Here is a 10,034-nt window from a genome sequence, read left to right on the forward strand (position 1 = left end):
AGAGTATAATTTGGGCCTCAGATTCGGGAACTCACAGGGAAATGCTTTGGCATTTTGAAAATGTTAAGGAAATTCCTCCCAATCTTGTCTTTTGAGCATAGAAAGATTATTGTGCAGGCCCTGATAGGCTCACGCTTGGACTATGCGAATGTGCTCTACCTGGGATTGCCAAAATTTCTTCTGGCGCCTTCAGGTGGTACAGAACTCTGCCGCAAGGGCCATTTATGGCCTTCAGCGAAGAGTGAGTGCATCGGAGTTGCTCAAAAAACTCCACTGGCTTCCTGTCTAAAGACGGATTACTTTTAAAGCACTGACTCTTGCCTTTAAGGCGCTACACCATGAAGGGGCCAGATATATTAGGAGGCGCCTTACTTTTTACGTACCTTCTAGAACCTTGAGATCGGCCTCTTTGGCTATGGCTTCTGTTCCTTCCATCAGGCGGGCTAGAATTGGAGGACGATCTTTCCGATGCCTTGCGCCTCGGTGTTGGAATTCTTTGCCTGTCTCCCTCAGGAAAATCAGCAACTTACTGGTCTTTAGGAAGGAGCTGAAGACATGTCTTTTTACCCATTAACTTTCCTGTTGGCCCTGCATCTGCTCCGGTCTCTTCTTGCTCAGGTTTTTGGCAAAGCGCTGGGACACTCCTAGGAGTAGCCATGCGCTATAAAAGACCCGTTTTAACATAACATAACATAACATATAAGTTGAATGTCTTCTTTGAATGAGTTCCACATTAACTCCTGTTCTTTTGGGTAATAGATCATATCTTTTGGAGTGCTCTGTTATGATGGAAGGTCCAAATAGAGTATGCTGATCCAATCGATATGTGAGGTATGCAACATCCTTTAGCGAGATCTATTGAGAGTAGTTTGTATATGTGCTGTGTTTTTGATCTTGTTACTTTCTTGTTCCAGGTTCTCAACCCCGCTGTCCCTACCCTTTCCTATCCCTCACCTGATAACCCTAACACTCTGTTACCTAGCAGTCAGAATTTGGGCATGTCGGGAGGTGGACCCATATATGCATCATCCAGATCCTGAGGAGTGCTGATTCTGACAGAATTACGCACCCACGAAAGGACACTCTTCCCGATCTGGGTGTTCCAAAAATATGGCGTCTATGGAGGATGTAGTCCAAGCTTTAGCCTTAGTACAGCAAGAACTAGCAGCTTCTAGATTAGAGACTGCAGCTTTGAGAGACAGAGTTGATAAGCCATCTAGAAATCCGTTTGATGTGAACGTCACCAGTAACCCACAAATACAGGTGACAGTTCCACCACCTATACCCTTAGCCAGTCCTGAAAGGTATGCAGGGGACCCTAGGAAGATACAGGTTTTCTTGACACAGATAATGCTCCATTTTTCCTGTAAGCCTTCATCTTCCCCGAATCACCATTCCAGGGTAGCCTTTGCTATTTCATACCTTATAGGGGATGCAGCTAATTGGGCGGTTTCTTTGGTCAGAAACAATGATCCTGTGTTGTCTGACTGGGACGCGTTCTGAACCGCATTTGAAAGAGTCTTCGATAGACAGACTACCACTTTTAGTGCGGATAAAGAGTTGCTGGAGTTACGTCAGGGAAAGAATGACTTAGTGACCTATCTCACATCGTTCAATCGCCTAGTGGCTGAAGCGGCATGGGGGCTCTCTGGGGCAAGATGACGGCCATGTAGCTGCGGCCGTTAGCAGCAGGTCGCGATGAGGATGCGGTTTAAGCCCTACGATGGTGTTGAGCAGGGATTACGGCAACCTGTGGCCAAGGTTTCGAGAACTGAGTTACCGGCAATGAAAGTATGATTTTCCTGCTCGCATGCCGTGGCTCTGGGAGATCTTCGCTCCGGGCTCTGGCGCTGGCTGCTACGGCTTTCGCTCCCTGCCGCTGGCGTTCCACGAGCATCGGCATGCGAGTGAGGCAGTGGAGCAGAGCGGAGAGCCGTGCGGAGACGAAGCACAGGAGCGGAGTCAGGAGCCGCGGCTGGGATTTGGGTGTCGGCAATTCTTGGAGCCTGACGAACCTGACAAGGGGCCGGATTAGGAGAGGAGGCTGCCCGCTGTGCCCAGGAGCTATGGCCCCCAAATTGAATAACTCCAAAGCAGCAACATCCAAGAAGAAAGGAGGGGCTGAGGGGGGAATGGCGGCGTTGGCTGCGCTGGAGGAAGGAGACCCCGGTTGAAACAACAATCGCCCACTGCAAGGAAAAATCAGCAGCTGATAGTTAAGACACTACAAAAGGGGGTTGAACCCATGCAGTCACGGGGACCTGGGCGTTGTGTGGTAAATGTAAAGGAAGGGTCCCCGTGAGGAGAACGTGTAAACACACAATATCACAATTGCAAAATTCAAATAAAGATCAAAAATAATTCTTGTGAGAATGTTGTCATTTATTTAACAACACTACGTTTGATTTTAGTGAAGCATTTTACAATCACTATTAGAGAGAGTGAAAAATTGAAAAATTGAAATAGCCCCAAGTTGGGAAGGGAAGGGAAGAGAGGGATGGTGCTCAAGGGCTGTGAAACAGTTAGGGAAAGTACATAGACTTAAACAGGAAATAGATATATACAAAAATCAAATCAGGAATTGGAATTATTCCAAAAACCAACAGCCTATATAAATTATGGCAAAGGTTGAAATCGCAATTCAACTGAGGACATTCTACGGTCACATATATAGTTTAGTGTAATCCTGGGGATGTGCCGGATGTCCAAAAGTTAAAAGTCGTCGACGTTTCGACCCCTATGTGTAGGCTAAATTAAGTCCTTTTCCGGGGTCTTCATCAGGACAATTACAATGGGGGAAGGGACGAAGTGGGGCCGTCCTATTTGGAGTGGAGGAGAGACAGTGCAGTAGACAATCCAATTGATGTACTGCTCCCAGTAGGAAAAAACTTCGAGAAGGCTGTCAACTTAATTTTGATCGACCTGACACCATGAAGATATATGCCAGGGGAGACAAATGCTGCCACGACTTGTGGGCGGCGTGCTGGTCTGCTACAGATGTATCTGGCAACCTTGTGTAGGTCTACTCAGCTCTTAGGTGGAAAGAAACCGGCAGGTCCCGGCGGCGACCGCCATGATAAAATTGGCCGGCTGGATGCAAGTACCTCAGAACGGTAGCGTGCAAGTGATTATATCCACCCGACAACCGATATATGTGGGGACCCTGCAGTAGGAAGAACATCAAAGGGCCAAGAGATTCTGGACAACAAGGACAACAAGGCAGGCATCTCTCCCAAGGTAGACCAATATACCAGCAGTGGTCCTCCCCAGGGTGAAGTGGGTGAGCAGCGTGAGCAGCGTGAGGTGGGTGTAGCCCAGGTTCTTGCAATCTTGACCCAGCTTCTATTGAGGCTATCCCAGGTGGAGCATCGGGGGTCCGGTGGAAAAGGTCCCAAGTGAATGTTTTTTCTCGGTGTCCGAAAATGCAGAATGGTCAGACGAGGATGAACATAACTCCTTCCTGGAAGGCAGTATACAGGACTCAGAACGTGATCTGGAGCAAGAACCCCCCACTACAGTGGTCAGGCCTGGGGCTTTATCAAAGGGGCAAGACCACTATGAGCTAAGTTGGAATCACTCATCGGCCATGCCATTACAGGGGAGTCCAAACACGGAGGTATCTCAGATGTCGCTCCTGGAATTGATACACCAGGAAATTACCGCCCATCGAGAGGAGACTCGCCAAGACAGTAAGAAATCACAAGCCGCTATGAGGAAGATGCAGGGGGTGGTGAGTAAGTTGTCTAAGGCTTGCACGAATCTGGGAGACAGAGTTTCAAATCTGGAGGAGAGAGTTGTCTCAACTGAGGCCGAGGCAGCAGCTGCTGTAACTAAAGTGGATGCCCACTGTGCACAACTGGTAGATATTCAATGGAAACTCGAGGACATGGAAAATAGACTGAGACGTAACAATCTTAGGGTCCTCGGGATTCCAGAGGGGGTCGAAGGTTCAGACATTAGAGCGTATACCATCAAGCTATTCGACCAAGTATTCCCGGAGCTCTACAGCTGGAACTGGCCATTCCAAATTCAGAGGGTACATCGCACTCCTTTCAAAGTTCGGAAAAACGCAACGGAAAGAGACAAGCCAAGGGCCATTCTAATCTTCCTCGGTAATTTTGTATTGAGGCAATTAATTGCAGAGAAGGCAAGACCGGATGCAAGGAGGACCAGTGATGGGATTTCATTCTTCGTTCGGCCGGATTTCTGCCATGTAACGGTAGAAAGGAGAAGGAGATTATGGCAGCTCATTAAACCATTTCAGGAAAAAAGAACTACAGGCCTTTTTGATAAACCCTGCTCAGCTAAAGGTCATTAATGAAGGGAGGACTCATTACTTTGCTTCTGAGATAAAGGCGAAGGAGTACCTTGACTCTTTGGGCAATTAGGCTCTGGTGGAAAGTGCATTAGCTGGATATCTTGTTTGTTAAGGGTATCTCCCAGGATACAGCATTTCTCTCTCTCTGGTTTTTCAGGTTTTCAGGTTGTGTACTGGGTCTCACGGTGCTTATGTGTGTCTATTCCTGGGGCGGGATGTTAGGTTGAAGTTCTTTGGTATCTCTTTTATTCCTCATTACGACCACTGCTTTACATCACACGCACAGACAAGGTCTGAGCGCCTCGACTGAGGAAGTGCAGGGGGGTGTGGGTGGTTCAGGGGGGTTTGTGGGTGGGGAAGAGGGGGGGTGAGGGGAGGGGTTGGGGTGCAGGGGGGCTGTGGGGGGAGTGGGGAGGGGTAACTGGGTGAGGAGGGAAAATGGAAAAAATTAGATAATCTGGTGTTGTATTGAGACTGGCATTTATGAGCCACGTTGGTTAAGTGTTACAATTGTGTTGAGGAGGATGTCTCTTTTCTATCAAGGGCTGCGTGACGGTTTGAAGGATGTGATAGCTCAGATTGATCCGCAGCCTACCAGCTGTGCAGATCTAATCAGTCTCACTCTTCGCCTTGATGGTAGAATGTCTGCACGTAGTGGAGAAAGACCACGGGGTGAGAGAGCTTTCTATAGAACAGACAAGAACCCTAGAAAGGAGTTTGTCACCAGCGATAACGCTAGTGAAGCCATGGAGATTGGGGCCATCAGGGAACCACTCTCACGCATGGAGAGAGAGAGTCGTCGTACACAAGGGCTGTGTATGTTTTGCGGCAACGAGGACACTTCATACGTGATTGTCCTTCTAAACCGAAGACGCACGGCTTCCAATACCAAAACAAAAAGGCGTCTGTTTCGGTTGTTAACACTGAGTCTGGGGTGTCTTCAATATACAATAGAAGGGGGTTCCCCAAGGCGATACAGGATATAAGCAGTAAGCATGGGCGTAAAATCCGTTCCGCTCGCGGATTTTGCGGATTTTCGGTAAATTCGCAATCCGCGAACTCTCGCGAATTTGCCGAAAATCCGCAAATTTGCACGCAGCGGATTTTTTTGCTTGGTGATACAATATTGCTGTACGCGGCGTTCACTTACTGTCATTCAGCGTTTGCCGAGTTGTTTTTCTCGATATTTTGCGAGTGCTGCGCCATTTTGGATCTTGCTGCGGGATCCCGCGGGAGTTTGGCGACCGCGATTACGTCATCGCGGCTTGCCACCTTGCACAGCAAGAGTTTGTCAACGCGAGAACACCGTGATCACGTATCGCAGGAGTTCGCAATTGCGAACACGTAGATGCGGCGGGCAGCAACAATCTCGCACTCGCGAAATTACAAAATTTGCAATTCTGCACAAGAAATCCACCAGCAAGCAGCATAAACCTTCGGAAAATGATGATTTTTATCAGAATGACTCCTCAGGTTGACATTTGCCTGCACTTTTTTTTTGCAAGGAGTCCATATTAGGGGGGGGGGGGAAGGAAGTGCCCCACAGTCTCCAACTTCCTGTTCCTGTCCAGCAGACTCCTCCCAGGGCTTTCTTCATGTGCTGGTCACTTTCATTCGGATCTTGACCTGGAAGGATTAATTTTTGTGGATGCTGCTGGATATGTGGATTTGAGGCCTTTTTGACTTTCTTTGGATCACTTTTGGATTCGAAATTTCACAAGTAAGTTTGTTTGGGGCATTACAGTTGCTGCAACTACAATTTTGGAATTTTCGATTTTTGGGCTGTTGTTGGGGCCTTTTGCCCAGGGGTAGTGAGTGGTGCATGGACTGAGTCTTTCTGTGGGGTCTCTTTAATGTAAACATCATGGAGGGCATGGATGGCATGGGATTGTGCTGATTTTTGTGTGTTTTTCGATTTTTTGGGCTGCTGTTGGGGCCTTTTGCCCAGGGGTAGTGAGTGGTGCATGGGCCTAGTCTTTCTGTGGGGTGTCTTGAATTGAAACATCATTTAGGGCATGGATGGCATGGATTGTGCTGATTTTTGTGTGGTTTTCGATTTTTTTGGCTGCTGTTGGGGCCTTTTGCCCAGGGCTAGTGAGTGGTTCATGGAATGAGTCTTTCTGTGGAGTCTCTTTAATGTAAACATCATGGAGGGCATGGATGGCATTGGATTGTGGTGATTTTTGTGTGTTTTTCGATTTTTTGGGGTGTTGATGGGGACTGGCCATGTGAGTGGGGGCCATTTTGAGTGCTGGTACAGGCAGGCCCTGGCCATGTGCCTGGCGGCAAGGGGCCATTTTGAATGCAGGTAGTGTTCTCAGGCCTGCACCCATTTTGCCTAGCTTTCATCCATTATGCCCGGGGTAGTAAGTGGTGCATGGGCCTAGTCTTTCTGTGGGGTGTCTTGAATTTAAACATCATTGAGGGCATGGATGGCATGGGATTGTGCTGATGATTTTTCTGTGTTTTTCGATTTTTCTGGCTGCTGTTGGGGCCTTTTGCCCAGGGCAAGTGAGTGGTGCATGGACTGAGTCTTTCTGTGGGGTCTCTTTAATGTAAACATCATGGAGGGCATGGATGGCATTGGATTGTGGTGATTTTTGTGTGTTTTTCGATTTTTTGGGGTGTTGATGGGGACTGGCCATGTGGGTGGGTGCCAATTTGAGTGCTGGTACAGGCAGGCCCTGGCCATGTGCCTGGGGGCAAGGGGCCATTTTGAATGCAGGTAGTGTTCTCAGGCCTGCACCCATTTTGCCTAGCTTTCATACATTATGCCCAGGGGTAGTGAGTGGTGCATGGGCCTAGTCTTTCTGTGGGGTGTCTTGAATTTAAACATCATTGAGGGCATGGATGGAATGGGATTGTGATGATTTTTCTGTGTTTTTTGATTTTTTTGGCTGCTGTTGGGGCCTTTTGCCCAGGGGTAGTGAGTGGTGCATGAGCCTAGTCTTTCTGTGGGGTGTCTTGAATTTAAACATCATTGAGGGCATGGATGGCATGGGATTGTGCTGATTTTTGTGTGGTTTTTCGATTTTTTTGGCTGCTGTTGGGGCCTTTTGCCCAGGGCTAGTGAGTGGTGCATGGAATGAGTCTTTCTGTGGGGTCTCTTTAATGTAAACATCATGGAGGGCATGGATGGCATTGGATTGTGGTGATTTTTGTGTGTTTTTCGATGTTTTGGGGTGTTGATGGGGACTGGCCATGTGGGTGGGGGCCATTTTGAGTGCTGGTACAGGCAGGCCCTGGCCATGTGCCTGGGGGCAAGGGGCCATTTTGAATGCAGGTAGTGTTCTCAGGCCTGCACCCATTTTGCCTAGCTTTCATCCATTATGCCCAGGGGTAGTGAGTGGTGCATGGGCCTAGTCTTTCTGGGGGGTGTCTTGAATTTAAACATCATTGAGGGCATGAATGGCATGGGATTGTGCTGATTTTTCTGTGTTTTTCGATTTTTTTGGCTGCTGTTGGGGCCTTTTGCCCAGGGCTAGTGAGTGGTGCATGGACTGAGTCTTTCTGTGGGGTCTCTTTAATGTAAACATCATGGAGGGCATGGATGGCATTGGATAGTGGTGATTTTTGTGTGTTTTTCGATTTTTTGGGGTGTTGATGGGGACTGGCCATGTGGGTGGGGGCCAATTTGAGTGCTGGTACAGGCAGGCCCTGGCCATGTGCCTGGGGGCAAGGGGCCATTTTGAATGCAGGTAGTGTTCTCAGGAATGTCCCCATTTTGCCTAGCTTTCATCCATTATGCCCAGGGGTAGTGAGTGGTGAATGGGCCTTGTCTTTCTGTGGGGTGTCTTGAATTTAAACATCATTGAGGGCATGGATGGCATGGGATTGTGCTGATTTTTCTGTCTTTTTTGATTTTTTGGCTGCTGTTGGGGCCTTTTGCCCAGGGCTAGTGAGTGGTGCATGGACTGAGTCTTTCTGTGGGGTCTCTTTGATGTAAACATCATGGAGGGCATGGATGGCATTGGATTGTGGTGATTTTTGTGTGTTTTTCGATTTTTTTGGCTGCTGTTGGGGCCTTTTGCCCAGGGCTAGTGAGTGGTGCATGGAATGAGTCTTTCTGTGGGGTCTCTTTAATGTAAACATCATGGAAGGCATGGATGGCATTGGATTGTGGTGATTTTTGTGTGTTTTTCGATTTTTGGGGTGTTGATGGGGACTGGCCATGTGGGTGGGGGCCATTTTGAGTGCTGGTACAGGCAGGCCCTGGCCATGTGCCTGGGGGCAAGGGGCCATTTTGAATGCAGGCAGTGTTCTCAGGACTGCACCCATTTTGCCTAGCTTTCATCCATTATGCCCAGGGGTAGTGAGTGGTGCATGGGCCTAGTCTTTCTGTGGGGTGTCTTGAATTTAAACATCATTGAGGGCATGGATGGCATGGGATTGTGCTGATTTTTCTGTGTTTTTCGATTTTTTTGGCTGCTGTTGGGGCCTTTTGCCCAGGGCTAGTGAGTGGTGCATGGAATGAGTCTTTCTGTGGGGTCTCTTTAATGTAAACATCATGGAGGGCATGGATGTCATTGGATTGTGCTGATTTTTCTGTGTTTTTCGATTTTTTGAGGTGTTGATGGGGACTGGCCATGTGGGTGGGGGCCATTTTGAGTGCTGGTACAGGCAGGCCCTGGCCATGTGCCAGGGGGCAAGGGGCCATTTTGAATGCAGGCAGTGTTCCCAGGCCTGCACCCATTTTGCCTAGCTTTCATCCATTATGCCCAGGGGTAGTGAGTGGTGCATGGGCCTAGTCTTCCTGTGGGGTGTCTTGAATTTAAACATCATTGAGGGCATGGATGGCATGGGATTGTGCTGATTTTTCTGTGTTTTTAAATTGTTTGGGCTGCTGTTGGGGCCTTTTGCCCAGGGCTAGTGAGTGGTGCATGGACTGAGTCTTTCGGTGGGGTCTCTTTAATGTGAACATAATGGAGGGCATGGATGGCATTGGATTGTGCTGATTTTTCTGTGTTTTTCAATTTTTGGGGTGTTGCTGGGGACAGGCCATGTGGGTGGGGTCCATTTTGAGTGCGGGTACAGGCAGGCCCTGACCATGTGCCTGGGGGCAAGGGGCCATTTTGAATGCAGGCAGTTTTCTCAGGCCTGCACCCATTTTGCCTAGCTTTCATCCATTATGCCCAGGGGTAGTGAGTGGTGCATGGGCCTAGTCTTTCTGTGGGGTGTCTTGAATTTAAACATCATTGAGGGCATGGATGGCATGCGATTGTGCTGATTTATCTGTGTTTTTTTGTTTTTTTTGGCTGCTGTTGGGGCCTTTTGCCCAGGGCTAGTGAGTGGTGCATGGACTGAATCTTTCTGTGGGGTCTCTTTAATGTAAACATCATGGATGGCATGGGAATGTGCTGATTTTTGTGTGGTTTTCGATTTTTTTGGCTGCTGTTGGGGCCTTTTGCCCAGGGCTAGTGAGTGGTGCATGGAATGAGTCTTTCTGTGGGGTCTCTTTAATGTAAACATCATGGAGGGCATGGATGGCATTGGATTGTGGTGATTTGTGTGTGTTTTTCGATGTTTTGGGGTGTTGATGGGGACTGGCCATGTGGGTGGGGGGCATTTTGAGTGCTGGTACAGGCAGGCCCTGGCCATGTGCCTGGGGGCAAGGGGCCATTTTGAATGCAGGTAGTGTTCTCAGGCCTGCGCCCATTTTGCCTAGCTTTCATTCATTATCCCCAGGGGTAGTGAGTGGTGCATGGGCCTAGTCTTT

The sequence above is a fragment of the Lissotriton vulgaris genome, unplaced genomic scaffold (assembly GCF_964263255.1).
Source record: "Lissotriton vulgaris unplaced genomic scaffold, aLisVul1.2 SCAFFOLD_12626, whole genome shotgun sequence".
Classification (NCBI taxonomy): domain Eukaryota; kingdom Metazoa; phylum Chordata; class Amphibia; order Caudata; family Salamandridae; genus Lissotriton; species Lissotriton vulgaris.